At 43.2% G+C, this 23,207-nt stretch overlaps 2 long non-coding RNA genes across 2 annotated transcripts; both read left to right on the top strand.

Moving 5' to 3' along the window:
- The first annotated feature begins 5,071 nt into the window (after nt 1-5,071).
- LOC145429350 (uncharacterized) lies at nt 5,072-10,849 on the top strand. Its single transcript, XR_013909573.1, has 2 exons — nt 5,072-5,211; nt 10,652-10,849. It is a non-coding gene; the product is annotated as an uncharacterized LOC145429350 (long non-coding RNA).
- Nucleotides 7,377-9,715, top strand: LOC145429351 (uncharacterized). The gene is made up of 2 exons (XR_013909574.1): nt 7,377-7,517; nt 9,514-9,715. It is a non-coding gene; the product is annotated as an uncharacterized LOC145429351 (long non-coding RNA).
- Nucleotides 10,850-23,207: the final 12,358 nt, after the last annotated feature.

Below are 23,207 nucleotides of genomic sequence, written 5' to 3'. Positions count from 1 at the left end.
ATTAAGATGAAAAATGAAGGTGGTGTCTGGTTAATATTAAAATGCAGTTGGAGTCTTCACCTGAAAGCAGACATTGTAGGAGCTGACATCTCGTCTTCATATTTAAACCTTTCTTTACTAACATGCTAAATGAGTTATTAAAATATTCTTCATACTACATATGAACTCATCTGCATCATGCTGGCCAAGAGAAAAGTCATTTCTGACGATGATAAGTCACAGAGGGCTCAGTCATTTGCTCCTGCTAGCTCTGTTTTTACAGAAACAAAGACCCGCAGCTTATCTACAACACAAACAACCTGAAAAAGCTGTTGGTATCTCACCTTTATAAACTCAAGCCAAAGATAATGGCTTATAGAAGTGCCGTCCAAACAGTGGCCCTGTACAGGTTTCAACATGTCGTAGTCAGTGTATAATGGAGACGTAGCTTTTAGGTTGAAAAAATGAAGCTGAAAGCGGATAAAACCCTGTATTCTATTTAAAGGCCACCAGAGGGCGATAGCTTTGGTTGCAGAAACACCTCCAAGTCTATAGAAGTCTGTGGAACTTTGTGACTTTGCATTTGTAAAGTGCACTGCTGGGTTTTTGGGCTTGGGGATTTGTTTTGCGTCTTATCAAATTAAAGTAGCTGATTCTGAATTTTGACCAATCTGCAGCCTCAGCAGGAAAACAGACAAAGTCAAATTGACTGACATCAAATTCCCCCTATCCTACTGTTCCATGTGAATAATGCTTGTTGTGCCAGATGCACAGGTGTCTCTAATTATATCCTCACTCAGTTCTGGCTTTTGGCAGTTGGTGAAAATTCTTCAAGCGGCTACCATCAGTCCAACAACACACAATTAGCTCAGCTAGCTCTAAATAAATAAACATAGAAAGCATCAGTTTACATGTGTAGCAACATCAGTAAAAACTGCCGACGTGTACATTTGAGCAATCACCCAAACCTAAAGTGGTTTTATGCTCAAATGATCCTCTGTGAGAATCAGACACGTGTTACTGCAAAGATATTCAGTAGAAAACAGTGGGACTGTCACGCCTCATTACAAACAGATTCTTTTAACCAAACTTTTTAAAATTCATAATTCTCTTTTTCTCTCAATAAATCTGGAGGGAAGCTACAACTTGAAAATCATGCAACCGTGCTACACCAGTGTCAACGTCACAGCTCCTCTCCCCACTGCACGAGCGAAAGGTGTGAATAAAGGCCACGTTAGCATCCATGGCCAGTTTCAATTTGTACCAGATCAATACAGGCTTCACACCAGCTATCTCGTTCTGGGTTTTTTTTTTCATTTAATGCCTTTCTTTCTGTCCAGCACAATGCAAGATAAGAAACATCAAATTACATTCCTCCATCCTCTCCAAATCAGTTGTATTATACTGCTGGCTGTGTGTAGGTCTGCTAATCCAATCACAGAGTGTCAAAGCTCCTTTCACCCCGCTCCAAGATAAAATGTACAAGTCAAATGATTTTATACACGGCGGATTTATGAATGAAGCAATCGTGGAACAGTTCCTTATTGTTAGCAAGAAACACTCCCGAGCAACGTTGAGTGCAGTGGACAAGTTGTGAGAGTCTTTTCTATCGTGAGCTGTGACTTGATACCAAAGTGTGCACTTAAATCCAAGGACATTTCTGTAAAAGCAGCTGCTGTGGATACCAAGTGAGATGAAAAATCAATTTTTAATATTTTCTCGGGCTCAGCTCGGGCGCACGGCTTGTCTGCAAACTGAATAAGGTTAGTCGCCCATATTTTTCCTTTTCATTCAAAGAAGATCAATCTTCTTTATGAAATAGTTGTTATTGTTCAGCAGCTTCGGCAAAAAGAAGGAGGCTGAACAGCCATTTCCGTTTCACCTCACAGGTGACCGCTTCAAGCTATAAAGAAACAGGAATTAATGCTGCTGAGAGGTGATTGATTAAAGGAGGAACATGGGATTAAAATCAATAGCTGCACTGCAATGCTCAAGTAGATTTTTATTGTTTTAACTATTTTGACTGATTTATCGAGCAGAGTTTTGTGCACCAAAGGCAGATTTTGGGGAAACAGAAGGAAATATACATGAATGTTTGAGTGTTTCAGTGGCGCCGGGAGCAAGGCGCATTCAGAAAACCATTACTCGGAGGCTGGTTTCTAAATCCTGTGCAGATCTTTATGACAGCATTTATTGTGGCAGCTTAGGGTCGTAGATGTGATTCACCATCCTCAGCAAGACACCGCTTTAATGGCCGACGTGGGAAAACATCCATCCAGTTTAAAAGTTCAAATTAAAATGTAGTGTTGAGATTTTTGGGTGTTTTTAACACGAGACAAAAGTGACAGCTTGAAACCGAACAGAGGTTTGCAGTGTAATGCACAGTGACATAAGCAGAAGGCAGAGTATGAAGAAGAGACAGTGAACAAAATCAAAGTGAAAGTTTGACAGGAAGCCGAGGAGAAAATCGACTTCTGATACCACATTTGGAGAACTGGTGCGAAAAGGAGAAAAAAATTACAGCATTGAAATGAATTTCCGTACAAAGAAAATGGAAATGCTGAAACCCAGAGTGTGAGTAATACTGTGTTAAAAATAGGGAAAGCATACTTTGAGCCTTTTTCCTCGTCTCCACAGAGATGAGATCGGCTTTAGAAAGAGTAACTGCTGGCGTGTTTTTTGTTTTGCTCCACACTGACAAGAAGCAGTAGAAGAGGATAATAAGGTGCGGCAACGCTCCTCCTAATATAATAATTAATCAGTGTACTTTAACAAGAGTACAGTCCCCATTAGCGCCTCCTGAGCGGCACTGCGTCACGAGAGATTAATGTACACGCTTAGGGTGGTAAAGCTGCCTGACACGAGTGCACCGCTACAAAGCTTTTCTGCAGGCGGCTGCTTTGAAGAGCGCTGCTTCAAAAATGTTTTCCACTGTTTCAGAGAGACCGAGATGTCCTCCAGTGGAAGGTGGTGATGGTGTGTGTGGGGGGGTGACAACTGGAAATGCATCCAGGGTCTGTACTGTACGGCCACTACAGCTCCTCTAGTGTCTGTTTGCAGACGTAGCTGCGTGTCAACCGATAATCTCGACAAAATGCCAACAAACAGCCACGAGTCCCTGATGATAAATCGCCGTATTTAAATCTAGTTGCTTCCTCGCTCGTTTTTTTTCTGCCTCATCAACAACACGTGTAAGTGTTTTATGTTCGACGCCCTACATGTTGCAATTTATGGAGCACATCATTAGAGCGTATGTCTGTGAGTGCATTGAATTCTAATGTGTGTGTGTGTGTGTGTGTGTGTGTGTGTGTGTGTGTGCGTGCGTGCGTGCGTGCGTGCGTGCGTCCGTCCGTCTGGGCGCTGAATTGTAAACTAAATTCATAAATCCTAAAAACCATTCCTTACAGCTGCTGAATGTGATAAATAACACATCTAATAAAAACTCTTTCTAATAAAAATCCTCTCATAAAATGAAAATTAATGTGTGCAGCAGGCTCACGCACACATTCAGAAAAGCATTTAAACTTGCACAGGTACAGCTCGTGTACAGTTTCTGACAGCAGCAGTGATTTAAAGTGAAACTGTCCTTTGCCTTTCTTCTGCTACTTTAGTGCCAGATGGAGGGTTTCAGACATATGGATCAATATTCAGAAGTACAGGCAAAAACAGAGACACATATACAAAACAATCTGGTGTGCTTCTTTAATTGACACAGTGTTCCTGTAACTGAGTCCCATTTCATCCAACAAATGTCGTAACTTATTTACTTTTTCACATGAGTTTGCTGTTAGGTATTTTAGCACCATGGGAGCATTTACTGGATATTGTTTTATAGTGACATTATGCAGGAAAACTCTGTCATTCAATAAGGCCCCTTTGTTTCAGTGTTTTTCTCTTTGACCCAAGAATTGATGTGTGAGAATCACAGGCTGGTACAAGGTTGAAATACCACAGAGATCACTCCCTCAGCTACATTAGTTTCTTAATCTTTTAGACGCCTGTTGAAGGCCAAATGGTTTGTTTCAGATTTCACTAATGTAAGAACTCTTCGTTTTGTGCCTTGAAAATATGTCGCTGAGATAATCACAATTGTAGCTGAACTAATAAACTACACAAAGGATGCTTCTTCACCCAAGGGCAGGAAGACGCTGCCTTATCTTGGTCTGTACTGGTTTAAACTGATAATCTGCTGTCTCATGAATTTTACCCTCTATATAAACTGTTGTACTTGTGAATAAAGTTGAGTCACTTTGGGAAGACAATCTAAAGCAGTCTCTGTTTTCTTGTTCTCCCAAGCTGCTCCCGAGCTCGTACTAACACGCTGAATGGCATGCTTGAATATTACTTGAGAATATATTTGACTGTGTTACAGACTAAGGGACATTCTCTGCTGATAGGTGAAGGTACATTCTCTGCTGATAGACGTCCACGCCTCGGAGGAAGCCGATCCACGGAGTAGGCCCTGGAAACAGTTTCCTTCAATTTTGGTGTCAGAAGTGGGATACTGACGAAGGTAGGCACTTGTCTTTTTATTTTAATAAGACTGTGTTATGCCTTTCTCAGTGATCCACATAGAAACGGGATACGCTGACGAGGCCTTCTTCAGTGGCCCACATAGTAACAAGTGGGATACACTGAGGAGCCTTATTTAGTGGCCCACATAGAAACACAGGAAGTTGCCTGTTGTTTTGTAAAATAAAAGCAGAAAGGACACAGGAAGTTGCCTGCTGTCATAAACTAAGAAGTTGCTCACCAGCAGAAAGGACACAGGAAGTTGCCTGGGGTCATAAAACGAGAAGTTGCTCGTTAAAAAGTGAGAAGTTGCTCACTAAAAACATAAAATTGCTAGCAAAAAATCAAGTAACCTCAGGTGTGCCACAGCAAAAATAGATACTAACTTAAATCCTTCAAAGCGTCTAAACCCCTCTGGAAATCACTGACCATGGGTCAGAATAATTCAAAGACCTTAGACGGGTCCGATAAAAACTCAAAATTAACTGTAAAACCGAAAAAAATAAAATATAAAATCACAAATAGCGGCTCAGTACGACTCCCACTTCCGGTTACGTTTAACCCACGCTCGCGAATCAATGAAGACTTCCATGATTACGTATCCAGAACATGCGGAAGTGCTTACGTGACTGATTTCGTCTCGAACTTAAGAACTATAACTTTAATGCATCCTAATGTATTTCCGGAGCCCTATCCCGAACGATTATCGCCAGAAAACAGGTCAGTAGAAATGTTAAATACTATTTGTGATAAGAAAAGTAGGCTGATTAAAAAGTCCTGTAAACAATATATGATAGAATGTCGTGATGTGACCAATCGCATGCTACCACTATGGAAAAAAGGACCCGAGCCAGACGTAAATGCTTTAAATCAAGCCAGTGTAGGCTCTAGTAAATCCACTGCAGAAAAAACTAGCCTTATATGCCCATCCGTTCAACCTACGGCTCCGCCGCATTATGATGAAAAAACAGAATTAATAGCTGCTGCGGCGGCTGCACGTCATCAGCGCGTATATCCTGATTTAACAGCAGAATCCCAAAAGAGTGAGGAAGGCACTGAAATGACACCTAAATCAGAAGAAGATGACTGGTTTAACCTAGATCAAAGACAGGAACGAGAATACACTGAACGAGAAAGAGAGTTACAGGAACATAAAAAGCAAACAAAACAGTTAATGACAGAGTGTGAGGAAATCATGAAAGATCCTTTAACTGAACGTACGGAAGCCGAACTGCAGGAAGCCGTTTCTATCATAGATAATCATGTTCAGCGCCACACTAGAGTAGCGAATGGTTTAACTGTGCCAAAAGCAATAACTAACACCAGAAATTTAATAAGGAACTACTTAAAGCAGAAAAAAGAGGAAAAAACTCAAGAGGGCCCCCACAAAAACACCCGTTATAAAGAAAAGCAGGGATCACAATTTAATGACGTCAGCACCTCCCTCCCGTTCATGATAATAGGGGACATGTGTTGCATTCAACCCCCTAAAATTTCAGAGTTAGCAGCAACCATTAAAGAACTTCCCGATCCTCTACAAAATCCTACAGCCTTTGTTTCTGCATTACAGAGAAGTACCAGATACCACCACTTGGGTGGGCCTGACTATAGATATATATTATGTCAACGAATCCCAGGTGTGACTGAATCTCAGCTTATTGAAGAAGTAGAGGAACTAGACCCTAAAAACGACCAAGCAGCCAACACCACCTCGTTTTTGTGGATAAATGATGACAAAATCACAGCCTTTTTTCAAAATCTAAAGAGATTTCTGCTCACAATGTCTAGAGATAAAATTGATTTAAATGCAGTAACCATGTGTAAGCAAAAGCCAGATGAATCCATTCTAGTGTTTATGAAACGTTTCACACACTGCTGGACTAATGAGGCATGCATGCCTGAAGGAGGAAATGATCAGATTTTCATAACAACATTCTTAAACAATATTCATCCAGAATGTTCACAACTATTGAAGCTGACTGCCACTGATAATCTCTATGACATGAAAATAAAGAACTTTATCACACTTGTCAAAACAAAAGCTGGTGCAGATCTTTTCCCCAACAGCACGAAGGCTAAAAGTGTTAAGATGTTGTTGAATTTTGATGTTGAAGGCTCAGAGGAAAGTGAAAAAATGATGTATGCAGGGGCCCCGCCCCCTCAACAAGCGCAGCAGGGAGATTTCAGAAGGAGAGATAGGAGTGGAGACGTATGTTTTTATTGTGGAATAATAGGACACTGGAGGACGGAATGCAAATCAGCAGCAGGTAGATCTCAACCACAGAACACAGGACCAGCTCCTGCCACTAGGCGTAAGCAGAGCTCTTACAGACAAGGTAACTGGCAACGCAGACAGGAATCACATCAAAATAATGGCCCCTTTGCACTTAGGCAGCAACCTTATAATCCACATTTTAATCCCCACCCATATGATACCGAAAGACTGGACCAACAATAGGGAGGCCCAGGTGAAGATGAGGGACAGTGTGAAGCACTACACACGATGCTGCATTTGCAATTGTCCCGTAACACAGAAAGCTTGCCCATGTTAGATATAGAGATAGGTGAAAAGACTTATTCCTTTTTAGTTGACAGTGGAGCCACTAAAAGTTCACTGTCTGGAAAATTCTATAGTGGGCCTGTTTCCTCTGTGTGCATCAACACCATGGGAATAAACGGAACTCTAGTGCAATGCCCCAAAACTCATTCTCTAAAAACACGCTGGGGCCCAAAACCAGATGAAATTACATATCATCCATTCATAATTATTCCAAACTCGCCTGTGAATCTATTAGGCAGAGATTTAATGGCAAAAATGAACTTGTGTATTTCATTTAACACAAAGGGTGAAATGTTTGCAGATACTGATAACAGCTATGTTTTCTCTGCCCTATGCACCGACACCATGGAGAAGGAACAGCCTCTGTGTCAGCTGGACGCCTCAGCGGAGAATGAACTCAATATCCATCTGACTGGTATCCCACGTCACACTCTGTGTCAAAAACATGTGCAAACACCGTTACCAGGTAGCCCCATGCCTGGAAGCCACATATTTGTTTCTCTCACACTGTTCAACAACATGATAACTGCTCACACCAGTGAAGGCCAAACAGTGGTTTTGTCACATAACTCAGACATAGGCTATGACATCACTGCACCATGTCAACACCTAGATCTAACCTACCCCATACACTGTACTATCTCTGCTGTCACATTGCCAGCTGAATATCAAAACATGACATTATGGTCAAGAGGTGAGAATGATGTAGGATTTATTGACTGTACACCTTATCATGCTCAGCTGAAAAACAACAAGCCGGTATATGTCAAGCAATATCCCATTTCTGCTGAAAAAGCCGCAGCCTTAGACATCATCATAGGAGATTTATTGACAGCTGGAGTAATAAAGCCCACAGTATCTCCATATAACACTCCTGTCAATCCTGTGCCAAAGCCTAACAAACCTGGCGTATGGCGTTTCACACAAGACTTAAGGCAAGTTAATGCAGTCATCATGCCTCTGCCACCTCTGGTTCCAGATGTTCCCAGCATACTGACATCTATTCCAGCAACAGCTACACATTTTACTGTGGTGGATTTGTGCTCTGCCTTTTTCTCAGTGCCTGTGCATAAAGACACACAGCCGATATTTGCTTTTACACATAGAGATAAGCAGTACACATGGACTCGCTTACCCCAAGGCATGGTAGACAGCCCTGCGGCTTTCTCAATGGTAGTACGTGCTACCCTGGACGGCTTCACTCCTCCAGAGGGCTGTACTCTGATCCAGTATGTAGATGATCTCCTCCTCTGTGCTGAAAGTGAAAAACTATGTCAAACTGCCACACACATGCTACTCCAGCACCTCCAACAGACTGGCCACAAAGCATCAGCAAAGAAAATGCAGTACTGTCAGACTTCTGTTCAATATTTGGGATTTACACTGTCTCACGGACAACGTTCTATGACTACAGACAGGGTCAAAGCTGTGACCTCTGTCCCTAAGCCCACTACACAGAAAGAAATGCTGTCTTTCCTAGGCATGGTGAACTATTGCAGACAGTGGATACCAGACTGTTCTTTTCATGACCACATTCTGCGTGAATGCTGCAAAAAAGACAAGCCTCCTCGAATACTGTGGTCCACAGAAATGACTGTCTCTTTCAATGCATTACAGGGAGCGCTGACCTCCGCCCCTTGTTTGGGTCTGCCTGACTACCACTTACCGTTCCACCTGTACGTCACAGAGAACGGCACGACCTGTGCAGGTGTATTGGCCCAAGAGCATGGCTGTGGCTACCGTCCAGTAGCCTTCTACTCAAAGGTGCTGCCAGCAGTAGTTCAGGGGATGCCGGCCTGCCTGAGAGCAGTAGCAGCTTGCTCTATCATGATAAGGGACTGCGAGAAGCTCACACTCTCACATGACACTATTCTACACACCAATCACCAGGTCACGACCATTCTAGCAAACATAACTACACAACACATGACCGCACAACGTCACTCAGGTTATGAAGCTACACTGACTTCAACAGCAAATCTCACTATAAAAGCAAGCAGCACACCCAATTCGCCAGCACACTTACTTATTCGTATGCTGTGTTCTTCTGACCGACAGGATGGTTCAGACGACCCTGACGATCATGATTGTATGACACGTATACAGGAATCCACAGCACCACGCCCAGACTTAGAGCAGACACCAATCCCAGACTCAGTCATTGTTTATGTGGACGGGTCCTGTTCAAAACCAAATGACAACTTATTTCTTTGTGGCTATTCGGTGGTGACATTGCCTGACATCATACTAGAGGCTCACTCATTACCATTTCACTCAGCACAAAAAGCAGAGCTCATGGCTTTAATACGCGCCTGTGAGCTAAATTTGGATAAGCATGTAACAATTTACACTGATAGCCGTTATGCATTCGGTGTGGTGCATGACTTTGGCACATTGTGGAGACAAAGAGGATTTAGATCTGCTGATGGAAAATCGATCGCTAATTCTGACCTTGTTCAAAGACTTTTGCAGGCTATACAGCTGCCATCGGCAATTGCAGTTGTTAAAACGAAGGGGCACAGCACGGCTGACACAGACGAAGCAGTGGGAAATGCTCTTGCAGACGTAACCGCGAAAGCAGCTGCTGCCTCACAGCAACCACCCAGAAGGGAAGTATTATCTTTGCCTTTACAGCTGCCACTTGTCACGCTCCCAGACTATTTAGAAACAAATGTTGACCTAAAATTCATACAAGAGCAAGCCTCTGCCTTAGATTACACTTACTGGGAAAGTAATGATTGTACCTTAGATAACAGAGACGGCTTATACAAAAACCTTGAGGGTTTGATTGCCCTCCCATCTTCACTACTGCCAATCCTTGTCCGCCATTTTCACGGTGTGAGTCATGTCGGACAAGGAGGGGTAATAGGAGCAATAAAATCAAGATTTGTAATCAAGAAAACATCACACGCAGTAAAACGCATATTAGCAACCTGTCTAACATGTGCACGAACTAATGTAGGAAAACCAAAAGCAAAACATCAGCATTTACCACAACCAGATTTCCCATTTCATACATTACAAATTGATTTTACACACATGCCAGCACAAGGAAGCATCAAGTACTTACTGGTAATAGTGGACCAATTTAGTAAATGGGTAGAAGCTTACCCAACATCAAAAGAAACTGCAGAAGTAGTCTGTCAAAAGTTGTGCAATGAAATAATACCCAGATTTGGAATACCTCACCAAATTAACAGTGATAGAGGACCTTCATTCACATCAGAAGTAATTCAAAAGTGTGCTAAAACTCTAGCAATAGACTGGAAATATCATGTGCCATACCATCCTCAGAGTTCAGGAGTTGTAGAAAGAATGAATAGGACCATAAAAAATCGCCTGACTAAAGCAATGATAGAAACAGGAATGACCTGGATCAAACTACTTCCTCAAATCCTCTGCGAGATTAGAATGACTCCATCCGCAGCAACCAAATTATCTCCATTTGAAATAATCATGGGAAGACCGTTTCCAACACCATGGTCAGCCTCCAGAGGGGCACCGCTATTGGAAGGGGACATAGACACTGCATTGTCTGACTATGTTCATAACCTGGTAGAAACACTGAATAATAACTATCAGAAAGTTTGTCTCTCTCAGCCTCTCCCTTCCATAGATCCAACCCATCCGTGGAAACCAGGAGATGCGGTGTTGGTACAGTCGCTAAAACCAAGGGCACTCGGGGAGGCCGCGTGTTCCAGCCCCCAGACTGTACTTGCAGTGACGAGAACCAGCATCCTAACAGACGGACAACCTCAGTGGATTCATGCCAGCAGGGTTAAGACCAGCCCCACCAAACCACCTAAGGCGTCGGATCAAGTAGATGACGTCTCCGGCGAGCCAGCGCCCGGATTCAATACACCTATAGATGACGACTCAGGCGAGCCAGCGCCCGGATCCAATCCACCTACACACACACAATCACTGATTAACACACAACGCCGGAAAGAGCCAAGACTCAGAAAGCCCTTTGATCCCCCGCCTGAACAACAACAAGGTACTCGAACATCCAGCAGGAACAGAAAGCCTAGAGTACCACACAATGTCTAACCTGATAAAGATAGACTCGTTTCATCCTGATAATGGAGAAAATGAAATGCCCATTGTCATCACACAACGCTTATACGGTGTCTCTCGAACCTGGGACCAGGCCAGGAGACGACTAAAGAACTGTCTTTTTTATATATTTAGGTTATTAATCATATCTACTGCATTAATCTTAGGATTTTTATTTACTATTTCGTATTGTAAAGTGCAACCCTGTTCATGTTTCTGCAAGCCACATTTTGCTGACAATACCTCATGCTCCACTTGGCAAGACACCCACCTAGTACAGCTACTTCAATGTATTTGCAATTAGCACAAATTGATCCTGAGGATGTGCCAGATGTTACCAATGATGTTCCTGATGTGTATATTGAACATTAGGTTGTGAACTATTACATTTTATGATTTGCTTTTTATATTATGTTATTACATTTGTGATTTTTCCTTTCTATTTGAGTTATTATTTTTTTTTAAAAAATAATAATAAAAAAAGAGTGGAACTGTTAGGTATTTTAGCACCATGGGAGCATTTACTGGATATTGTTTTATAGTGACATTATGCAGGAAAACTCTGTCATTCAATAAGGCCCCTTTGTTTCAGTGTTTTTCTCTTTGACCCAAGAATTGATGTGTGAGAATCACAGGCTGGTACAAGGTTGAAATACCACAGAGATCACTCCCTCAGCTACATTAGTTTCTTAATCTTTTAGACGCCTGTTGAAGGCCAAATGGTTTGTTTCAGATTTCACTAATGTAAGAACTCTTCGTTTTGTGCCTTGAAAATATGTCGCTGAGATAATCACAATTGTAGCTGAACTAATAAACTACACAAAGGATGCTTCTTCACCCAAGGGCAGGAAGACGCTGCCTTATCTTGGTCTGTACTGGTTTAAACTGATAATCTGCTGTCTCATGAATTTTACCCTCTATATAAACTGTTGTACTTGTGAATAAAGTTGAGTCACTTTGGGAAGACAATCTAAAGCAGTCTCTGTTTTCTTGTTCTCCCAAGCTGCTCCCGAGCTCGTACTAACACGCTGAATGGCATGCTTGAATATTACTTGAGAATATATTTGACTGTGTTACAGACTAAGGGACATTCTCTGCTGATAGGTGAAGGTACATTCTCTGCTGATAGACGTCCACGCCTCGGAGGAAGCCGATCCACGGAGTAGGCCCTGGAAACAGTTTCCTTCATTTGCTGTGAACTATCTTTAGCTCTAAGATTGTATGATTCCTCAGGTGCATGATGGTTTCCCAGCTGCTGACCTGCAAACGACGCACATCCACTGCTCGACTTTCTATTTTTCCTCCTTCTGCAGCATGACGTGTCTGCTGATGTCCTGAAGCTTTGCTCTGAACTTATGCATGCATAAAACCTCTGAAGTCCCAAAAAAGAAACAAAACAACATCAAATGCAGAAACCTAATGTCACATAGCGGTTAATGCTAATGTTAATTTATTTACCCCCTACTCTTTATGTCCTTTCACGACCAGCCCTGTAGCACAGTTGCAAACGACTGTCTATTAGTTTATGAATGTTGGTAATGTTGCTGTGGTTGTAATTTGTGTTTCAGTATCTAGATAGATAAAGACAGCTTGAGAGGACTGCGCTCTTCAGGACAGACGTCTCAGATGTTGTTCCTGGGATGTTGTTTGAGGGTCACTGCACCTGCTCCCATTACTACCTGGACCACCGTTACCTTCACCCTCCACATCTTCTCCAGCTCCTCTCTCAGTTCTTGGTATTTCTCGAGCTTCTTGTGTTCTGTCTTCCTGATGTTGCTATCACTTGGCATAAGTGCGTCTATCACTATGTCTTCCTCTGCTTGTCCTATCATGGCCTCGGGACTTCCAGGCCATACTTGGCACAGATGTTTCTGTATACTATGGCAGCCACTTGGTTATGGCTCCATTCCTAGTCTGTATCCGTAGCCAGTCTTATCAGTGATCTCACTGAGGGAGTTCAGGCCTATCCAGAACAGCAGTGGGGACTCCCTGGTAAATCCTGCCCTTGATGCTGTGTTATTGGCTTGAAGTTGACTTCCAGTGTTCAGTTCCTGATAAAGGCTCTTAGGGTCCTGTTGATCTTGTACAGTTCTAGGCACTCGAGGATCCATGTGTGGGCCATCGAGTCATAGGCCTTCTTGTAGTCAATCCAGGCAGTGCACAGGTTGGTCAGTCTGGTCTTGGAATCTGCTCCGAACTGCTCTGTCTGTCAGTAGCTGGTGTTGAGCTTCTCTGGTATTCCTGCCAATTCCTTTCTGTGTCGCACTCGTGGTTCATGCATTGAGCCACGTGCCTGTTCATCTTAGCTGCTATGATGCCTGACAGGAGCTTCCATGTGGTACTGAGAAAGGTTATTGGCTGGTAGTTGGATGGGAAAGTCGCTGCTGGGGATCATTAGGAGCCTTCAGTTAGCCATTCCAGGTGCGTCTCTATAGCTGCTGGTTCATATTATATATGGAATAAGTAACCACTGAGGAGATTACATCCAGCCACATCCTTTTTAAGTCTTTTTCCCTCCTGCCTGCAGACAGCAGTTGGTAATACAACATCACTTCTTCTTTAAGTCTTTTATAGATTTTTCAGCACCTGAAAGATTGTCGGCAATCTTTCAGTCAGTTTATCTTTTCTAAATTGTGGCGCTGTTACAATGTGATGAATCAAAATTTGTGCTTTTCAAGTGTCTTGGCTGTTGCATATAACTTAATGAAGCCTGGACTTCACAATGCTTCTGCATTTACATTAATGACCACTTGGCGTACATTTAACCCCTGACACAGAAAATAAGACCATGTGGATCACATTCAAAGCTGAAACCAAACACTGATGTATAGTGACCCACGATGCTAATCCAACAATATAGTAACTTTATTACCAAGAATTTAGGGCTCAGGACAGGTGTCGAGGTTTGTGAGATGGTCTTTAATCATTTTTATTAGTAGTAGTTTCAGTTCATTATTCTATTTGGTGTCATTTGCTAGTGGTATTCCAGTAGTGATGGACAGCTTTTATGGAGCTGAGTAATTTGTTAATAGATGTTTTTTTTCCTTTTCCTTTATATTTTGTTTCTTTGATGGCGTGTACTGAAAGCTCCTTTCATACCTTATATCTGCATATTTCTCTTTTAGCTCTTTTAGAAGTTATGTAAAGGAATCTGTATGCTATCTGTTAGTGGATTCTTTAACCACCTGAACTTTGAGCTCCAGTACATCTTATATTTATACAGTTTTAGTTACTCAAAGTACGCCAAAATGAAGGCAATTTAAAAACATCTTGTGTTTAAAGAAAATATAAGATGAGCTTTAACAAGACAAGTTGATGAGTCCCTGTCAGACATGATAGCTCATGCTCCAAAATAAATAATACCCAGTAACAGCATCCAAATATCGATATTAGTTCCTTTTAAACTTCATCAAAGGCCAAATTTGTTTGAGAAGAGAAGTCAGGCTCTCATTGGCTCAGCACTTTTCTACAGGATAACGCTCTTCCTCGCTGCACCTCTTAGTAAGCCAGAGTGTGGCGCAATGGTGCCCAAGTCAATTAAATATGAATGGGCACTCATCTCCTTATACACAACAACGATACAATATTTAGCGCACGATGATTTGTGTCAGGAGTACTCTCCTTTCCCTTGCATCTTACATCGAGAGCCTTGAAGAGCAATTAGGACCCTTTTTCACAAAGAGAAGAGATGGCTGGGACTTTAAAGAGCTGTGTTTTAGAAGTAGCAATACTCCAGATCAAAGCCAGCCCGTCAGAGCCTCTTAGAAACCATTTTTGGGGCTCCAGCTTGTGTCTTGTCAATGAAACGTAGGCCACTGGTCCGTACTTATGTAGCAGCTGTACATCTCTATATTTGTTGCTCTATTAGTGGAAATCAAGGAGCTGCAAAGTTGAGGAACAGAAAGACGCTCTGCTTTATTAGGGTGAAAATTAAAGGGATAAATATGCAGAGCCTTGCATTCAATTAAAACAGATTTTGTAAGGCAGAGGGATAGCACTTAAAAAATCCAGGGTGGAAATCAGTGAAAGTATTCTGAAACATTGAAGCGAACTAGACTTGACGAACTGCAGAGAGAGCTTTACTGATTGGCTCTTTCCTGGTCCGTAGCCAAACCAGTTGCTGCTGCACTCTGTGTGCACATTAGAGATTTTCAGTGTTTCAACTTCTTGGTGGTGAGCATATGTACGTGTTATTGCAGAAAAGCATTAGGTAGATGTTGGCTTACTGTATCCAACAATTAATACATCATAATAACTATAATGAGCTTCCTCCAAAGGGTGGCTGGCCTCTTTCTTAGAGATAGGGTGAGAAGCTCGACCATCCGGGTGGGGGCTCAGAGTAGAGCCGCTGCTCCTCCACATCAAAAGGAGTCAGTTGAGTTGGTTCAAGCATCTGACAAGGATGCCTCCTGGGTGAGGTGTTCTAGGCATGTCCCACCGGGAGGAGGCCCCGGGGCAGACCCAAGACACGCTGGAGGGATTATATCTCTCGGCTGGCCTGGGAACGCCTTGGTGTTCCCCTGGATAAGCTGGAGAAGAGAGGGAGGCCTGGGCCCCAGATAAGCAGAAGAAGATGATGGATGAATGCATGGATGGATGGATGAATGCATGGATGGATGGATGAATGCATGGGTGGATGGATGGATTATTACTATAATTACCCAGTCTTCCATCACTGTGGGCAGATGACCAATTGATGCCGATCATGTTGTAGAGTTTTTGATGTCACACACTGGGTTTGGACTCCATTTGTGAAGACTTTTCAATACTATGTTGGATTTTGGAACCAGTAGTAACCGTGCTTGGATGAAACGGTGGAGCTCTAAGTTAACATGTTGCTAGCATGTTCAGCTAGCAACATGTAAGACTGTTATCAGAGCTGCAGGTTTTGTCATTTCAGCAAAGACTTCATTTTTAGCCTCAGCGGGTCGGTCGTTACTCTTAATTGAGTCGTTAATGAAGCCACAGCAACAGAAACTGAATATGCAGAAGTGTTTGGGTTTTTCATGAAGATAAAAAAAAAATTTATAAACATTATTTTGTGGCAAAGTCACCAAATGTTTTCAACAGTGTTTATGAGACTGGACTGATGACTACAAATGCCGTTTTTATCTTTTTGGTGATCTTTGGAATTAAAAATATGATCTCCTCTCTTATTTCATTGGATAGGGCCGCATCATTATTCAGCCTGCCATTGTGTTCATGTTTACCATTTGGATGGATTTGGATGAGAAAGTACTTGCTGTCCCATCAGCATTAGCATTAGCATAACTGTGTTTTTGTCAGACTGTTTAAAAAGGAAAAACTTATTGAATTGCTTTCTGTGGTTTTGGAGAGAAGCCTGAATCTGATGACTCATGTCACCCGTGGACTGAGGGAAGGTGAAGGAGGCCATCTATGGTCACTGTGCACAACCAACATCCCAGGAGAAAACGTCACTATGGGGAACACGCCTGGGGCAAATTTTTTCTGAAAGGAGTCACCTAAAAGAAGTTTAATTTATTGTGGCAACCAAAAAATGCAGGTTGATATTACAGACTGTATGACTTTTCTTTTTGCTAAAGGTTTCCAGTTATATCAAAGTCTCAAAAAGTGGCCTTTGGATCCTTTACTCCTTTAGTCTTGACAACTGTATTGGCTCAGTCACTGGTTTTTGAACATATTGAGTTTGTTTTGGTAAATCATAGTAATAAATTAAGAAAGGAGGATCATCATTCACTCATGACTTATGATTGACATATGATTAGCCTTAGAGCCTGAGGTGTCCTCTGGTTCTCAGCCAAATCCTCCTCCCGCTGTCTGTGCAGGTTCTCGGTCATCCAGGTCATAGTAGTCTAAGGAGGTTGGACAGAAAGAGACCGGACTCGACCAAATGCTGGACAGTCTCAGGTATTTAAACCCTAGTGGGAGTGTCCCTCAACGAGGGTTGTCGACCCACTGTTGGTCATCTGCCTGATCACATGAGCCAAGGTGTGAAAAAGGGATGGGTCATCATCACCAGAGGCTTCAGGTGAAACCATTGTGAGACCTGTCTTCTCTGTCCAAAATGCGAACACTTGCATCCTCAAAGAGTGACCTTTGACCCTTAGGTGCACCTGTTCTGTCGAGGTGGCTCTTCTATGCTGTGCCATGCATTTATGGAGCAGCTGTTTGGTTTCTCCAATGCAGAGGACTGAGCACTCCTTGCTGCATTATGTTGTGTTGCTTAGTAAGATAGTGAACGCTCCCCTCAGTGGTCACATCCAGTTTCAAAACACAAAGACGGCAAAAACGCTTCGCGACTGGCCTTCACTGAGTAATGGGCGAGGTCTTTGTGCACATGTCCACCTTTTATACTGTCCATACTTGATGTTATACTCTTCCAGCAGCATTTGCTCTAATCTGGTGTCTCTATAGTGAATGCTTTCACAGGAACGTGAAGCCACTAGCAAAGTTCAAATTTGCTCAGAAATTCTAAGCATAGAAACGGCTATCAGCGAGCAACAACACGACACAACGTGCAGCGTACAGCACTGGTGCAGATGTGTGTAGCAGTCACAGCAGCGCTGGTTATGGAAAAATATGCTGTCACTGCCATTGCTTGTATTGTTGTGGAGGCAGAAATCTCTGGAGGGGAGGAGGAGAGGGAGGAGCAGGGGGAGGAGCGGGGGTCAAACAAGTGACCCTTCATTAAAAACTGTTATGTGGAACTCTTAGAGCATTGTGCAGCGCATGCACTGACACAGAATAAGCCCATTTACAGAGGCTTTGCTGGATAATTAAATTCTATAGGTGTTCCACAGCGAGCTGCTGGACAATATGAAATCTGACGCATGACGTTGTGCGTGAAATAACATGCCAGGTATGTGCTATTGCAGTGCATCGCTTACATCACAGAGCTGCGGGACTCGTGACCTTTACGATGAAACGAGAACGGTCTTCATACGAGTTCAAACCGGAGGAGATAAATAGAAGTGACAGGCTTATATACCTCACACCACTAACTTCAGCAGCCTGCGGAGGGGCTCGTAGCTTATTCAAAATGTCTTCCGGGCCAGTTTCTCCGTGAGCCTCGGCTTTCGCTTCAGGGAGTTCTCCGGCTCTCCACGGAGACGGTGACAGGGAATATGTATTGTAGCCAAAACAATTTCCCATGTGACATTTTGATAACTGCTATTTTTCATGCACGACGAGGAGCCTGCCGTTTAATTTAGTAGCGGGATGCGGGCTACCAAGTCTAAAAGTAAGCTAACCGAGCCTGTTATTTCTGTGTCTAACAGAAACCGATGAGCATGTGTAAGAGAAGCAATACCGAGGGGGGAGAAGTGACAGAGCGCTCTTTAAAAAGTAAACAGTCGGGAGCAAAAGCAAAGCAGGACAAAAACAAAGCGATCTGAAATATGACAGCTAGATAGATCAACATTAGGGGACAGAGGGGAGGCGAGAAACAGGAAAACACGAGCGAGCCGTCACGTCGTCAAAAGCAACAGAGACCGGTGAACATTGCTAAGTGCATACAGTGTCAGAAAGCATGAGCATCCGGGCTGTCATCAGAAATGGGCATTTCGTGTTCTCCCTTTGGTCTCTGTGCAGCGGCTTGTGGCTGTTGACCTCCCCGTCAGATCCTGGGCTCTCATCCATCACCTCAGGCGGACATATTAATGTGGCAGCATGTTTTAGCCCGTCCGTACAACATCAGATGGGCTGAATCCTACTTAGGTACGGGCCCAGTCTGCTGTAGTCACTCAGACCATTGATTAATCAGACCTCTGACTCCACGTGCGATATCGGAGCGTTTCCTGCCTTTTTGCTTCGCTGAGTAGAAAACGTAACTGAAATATATTTAATGTTTTAATCATTTTTAAGGGTATTTTTTAATTTTCACTAGTTTCCTCTTAGTTTAGTTGCTAGTGGACATCCAGGCTGCAGGTGCAAAGGTCACCCTGTGAGTCAGCAGTATCCCTCAGTGCCATCGCTCGACCCAAAGTTGAAAAAAGGTTGAAAATGCAACCACTAATTATTATTATTAATAATAATAATTGGCATTCAGTGGTCTTTGATGCTTTATTATGATTTACATTCACACACTTACTCTCGGGTTATATCTTTGGGCGCGTTTCTGATTTAGTGTTGTGACCTTTAGTTCTTGTTTTGGATCAAAAGTAAATTCACAGGAATTTATTCTTATCCGTCTTTCAGGCGACTTTCTGCGTTATTTTAAATCTACGTAGCTTCATGTGGATTTTTGTCCTCTTCCTTCTTCCTTATTGTGCTGATTGAGTTCACCTGTGTCTTACTCCTCGCTCTCTGCTGGGTCAGGTCACCGTCTAATCTCTGGGTTTCTGAGTCATTCTTTATGTTTAGCTGGCTCCCTGCTGACGGTTACTTCTCTATTTCTGGACTCTCCCCTTTGATTTGTGTGCCTGCATGTGTATAAAAACTTGACACCATTTAAAAACATTAAAATGTTGCCAAATGGATTTAAAGACCTCTTCCATGTTTCTTCTGGAGCTACCTGACGTACAGTGTGATAGAAGAGATGAAAATGATAAATAATGAACGGAATAAGCTCGCAGTCGCTCTCCTGCATTACAGTTATGCAACTTTGAACACAAAAATAAACAGCTGGGCTCCCACACTACGACTGGATTTCAGCTGAGAGTCATGTAAACAGAATCCGATGTCCGTGTAAAAACACCCACTGCTTTTTATGCTCTCACTTAATGATGTATTTTAATCTTGATTTTTGATGTTTTTTTGTCAAGGCTCCTCCAGATGATGTCATCGAGGGGCTGATGATGTGACCTTTTCAAGCACTACTGCCACATCTGTCTCCCGAGTATCCTCCCGGTGTATAAGTCGTCCGTATCATCACTTTGTTGGATTCATTTTTGTTTGTTCAGAGTTTCATGTTGTGAGAAGCTTAGAGTCGTGTCAGCAAGGGATGAACAAGGAACACAGAGGTGTGTGTGTGTGTGTGTGTGTGTGTGTGTGTGTGTGTGTGTGTGTGTGTGTGTGTGTGTGTGTGTGTGTGTGTGTGTGTGTGTGTGTGTGTGTGTGCTGCACCTCTTCACCTCTATTTCTTCAGTCTGGTGATGTGGGTCTGTGCATGTCCTCCAGCTGCACCTCCATGCGTGCCTGCATGTCTCTTTCTTTGGATGGTTCTTGTCTTTGTCAGCTTGGTATTCACTTCTAACCGACACCTGTATGAGGGACAGAGGCGTCACAGAAAGCAGTGGATTACAGATTTTACTCGTGTTCGGGTTGTTGCCCTATTTTCTTTGCCCATTTTCAGGAGGAAGCTGGAGGAAGACGCGGATCACAACGGTCTGAGAAATGTAATCGCCTTTTTTTTGGTTTCTGTGTATCGCCCCCTCTGCTCACCTCCCCTACCTCCTCCGTATACGCTCCCTCATCTTCCTCATCCTCCCTTTTTAATAAATTACTACCTCGACTTCACAGGAAATGACAACTATCCTGCAGCAGCTTGAGCGAAATCAGGATGCACATCATGTGCGAGCACATCAAAAGCACACTACGCCGGCATCCTGCTCCTCCGCCACACAACAGACATTAAGGGCGCTCGGTTGTGGAGCTTTCCGATGGCTGATGTATCCAAATCAAATTTAAGCTAAATGGCAGATTTTCAGGCTCAAGATTAGAAATGATCTCTCATCTCCAAGCAGTAGCATACATGTGTTTGAGCAGATGTTGCTGTGTTGTCTGGCTTCTTTGCATGATGAAACGTGTCCAAGCAGTGCCCCCTTGTGGTCGCATGTGACAGCATCGTCCTCTGAGAAATTATTAAAAAGCTTTAGATGTGTTTCTTTTTAAAAGGAGGGGAAAGAAATGTGATTTGGAAACCTTTAAATATCTCTATTTAAAATAGAGGGCAGATTTGCAGAGGTCTGCCTTTTGTCATTTTGTCTTTTCTAAACTGATTAATACTTTTGAGTGAAAAAAGTGAAATCACTGAATGTGGGGGTGTTTTGGGGGGTGAGGGCAGGGGTCACTTCCGCTTCAGCTAAGCATGAATCATGCTCTACGGAGCAGTTATTTTAGAGCTGTCTGTGTTGCAGGTGCACAGTGTGGATTCAGTCAGGGCTCTGAATGCCAAAGCAAAAGTCTTTCCTTTCACCATCCCATCGCCTCAGGCTCCAGGAGGCTTTTTTCGATTGAGGTGAGTCTAGATTTTCCCAAAGAGAAATAACGCTATCGGCCACCTTTCTAAAAAGGTCAAATATGATTCAGTTCCTGCCTAGCTGAGGGCTAAAGAAGAGGCAGCACCTGAAAAAGCAATACTGGACTCTGAGGACTGCTTAGTTCTTTCTGCTGGCAGAACCCCCGTGCACACCGAGGAGCACTTTCAGATGAGAGCTCTGTGTGCATCTTTTATCTGCACAGTGTGAACCCACTATTAGATCTGTTACCCGTGCTCCTCTTTCTCTCGCACACAAACACACACATGTCCACGCACACACACACACATGCACTCAGAGAGAGTACCGGATGCCCAGGGGAGACACTCTGCTGCTCAGGTGTGTAAGTGTGTTGGCGGTGGAGAGTTTACCTTCAGGTCATTTCCTGACATTCCAGAGAGTTGCTCATTGGTCGATGCCAGCCGCATGCTCTGGCGTTCTCATTTGTTGGATTTTTTTGGGGTGGGTGTTAATTCAAGTTCTGTCAGATGTAGGGGAGGGCCGAGGTGCGGTGGAGGAACTAAACAAAACCAGAGGAGGTGTCTAAATGGCAGATTTGTACAACTGGTGAAGCACTGGAGAAAGAACAGGGCCAAACAAGACGTGAATTCAATTAGGTTTGTTTAACCGTTCAAGTGCGAGCTCAGCAACGGTCGCTTGCAAAATGTCACTACTTCAAGCTATGGCAAACCACAAATGTCAACAAAAACAATCGACTGTGGCAGCCAAAGGATAGAGGCAGCAGCTGAGCGTTTATCACTCTGTAAGCCAGCGACACATCCGATTGGCACGGTGGGTAAACTTGGCTCTGCTGCACCTCGACACAACGATGGGGAACAGCCGGGGAGAAGCAATCAGTGGCAAAATGGAGAAGACTGGGCAAGATTGGGAGACAGATGGAGAGCAGCGTATACGTCTGGTCGCAGTCTGATCAGAGTTTTATCTCTAGTTAGCTTGAGGTGCAGCTTCCTGCAGTCATGATTTCACTTTTTATGTCGACATGTTGCCAAAAGAAACATTTCAAAATAAATTAAATATTTAAAAGCATCTGAAATATGACTGCAGTACAAAACCTGTTGATTGCAGGTAGACTGTATATAAACATGAACACATTTGCCATGTTGACACACATTTGTGAGGTCATTGCCATCTTGGTTTTGGAGCCACTGATGACTATTTGTGTTCTATCATCAAGTCATCAACTAACGCCAACGTTTGGTTAGTAACCAGTGCAGTTCATCAGTGGTTACATATAAATACAAAAGCAGAATTTCTCTCACCAAAACTGAAACTGCTCACACAGTAGCAGTTTCTCGTCTACAACATGGGCCTGTCCTAAACCACATCCTGCTTTATCCTCTTCTTTGACTCCTAATTGGACCACAGTTCCCAAAAATGAATGTCATGACATATTTACTCAAATTTGAGTCTTGACTTGTGTCCCAGCCCGAGAGAGTCCTGGGCTCTTTTCCGTTCTTCTCTCTAACCAGGTCGCCCCCTGCTGGCCGTTAGAAAGCATGGCTTCGGCTTTCTTACCCAGAATGCCCACACATCCTTTTTTTTGTACAGTCTGTGTGCACTTTTAGTTGTTGTGAAGAGGCGAATGAGCAATGGAGACCAAACCATTTCTTTTTCTTTGCTTTTTTTTGCACCAGCAGGCTGTAAACATGTTTATTTCTGCTCTCGAGTTGGTCCTTTTAAAATGAGAGTCAGTGGCGAATAACTGGCTTTTGGAGCCAGCCTCAAGCTGAAAGTTTGCAACATGTAGTTTTGGCACGTTGGTGTTGGCTTCGTCTTTCTGAGGAGGTCCTGACGTATCCAGGAGCTGCATTTCCAGACACTCGGGGCATATGTCCGTTATTCTGTCTCTGGCTCAAGTTACTGTCATTCCTGCCAGAGAACATTGTTCCCAAATGTCCACC

The sequence above is a fragment of the Astatotilapia calliptera genome, chromosome 6, assembly GCF_964374335.1.
Source record: "Astatotilapia calliptera chromosome 6, fAstCal68.1, whole genome shotgun sequence".
In the NCBI taxonomy this organism is placed as follows: Eukaryota; Metazoa; Chordata; class Actinopteri; order Cichliformes; family Cichlidae; genus Astatotilapia; species Astatotilapia calliptera.
The sequence above is the reverse complement of the archived record's forward strand: the minus strand, read 5'-3'. Positions and strand labels throughout refer to the sequence as shown.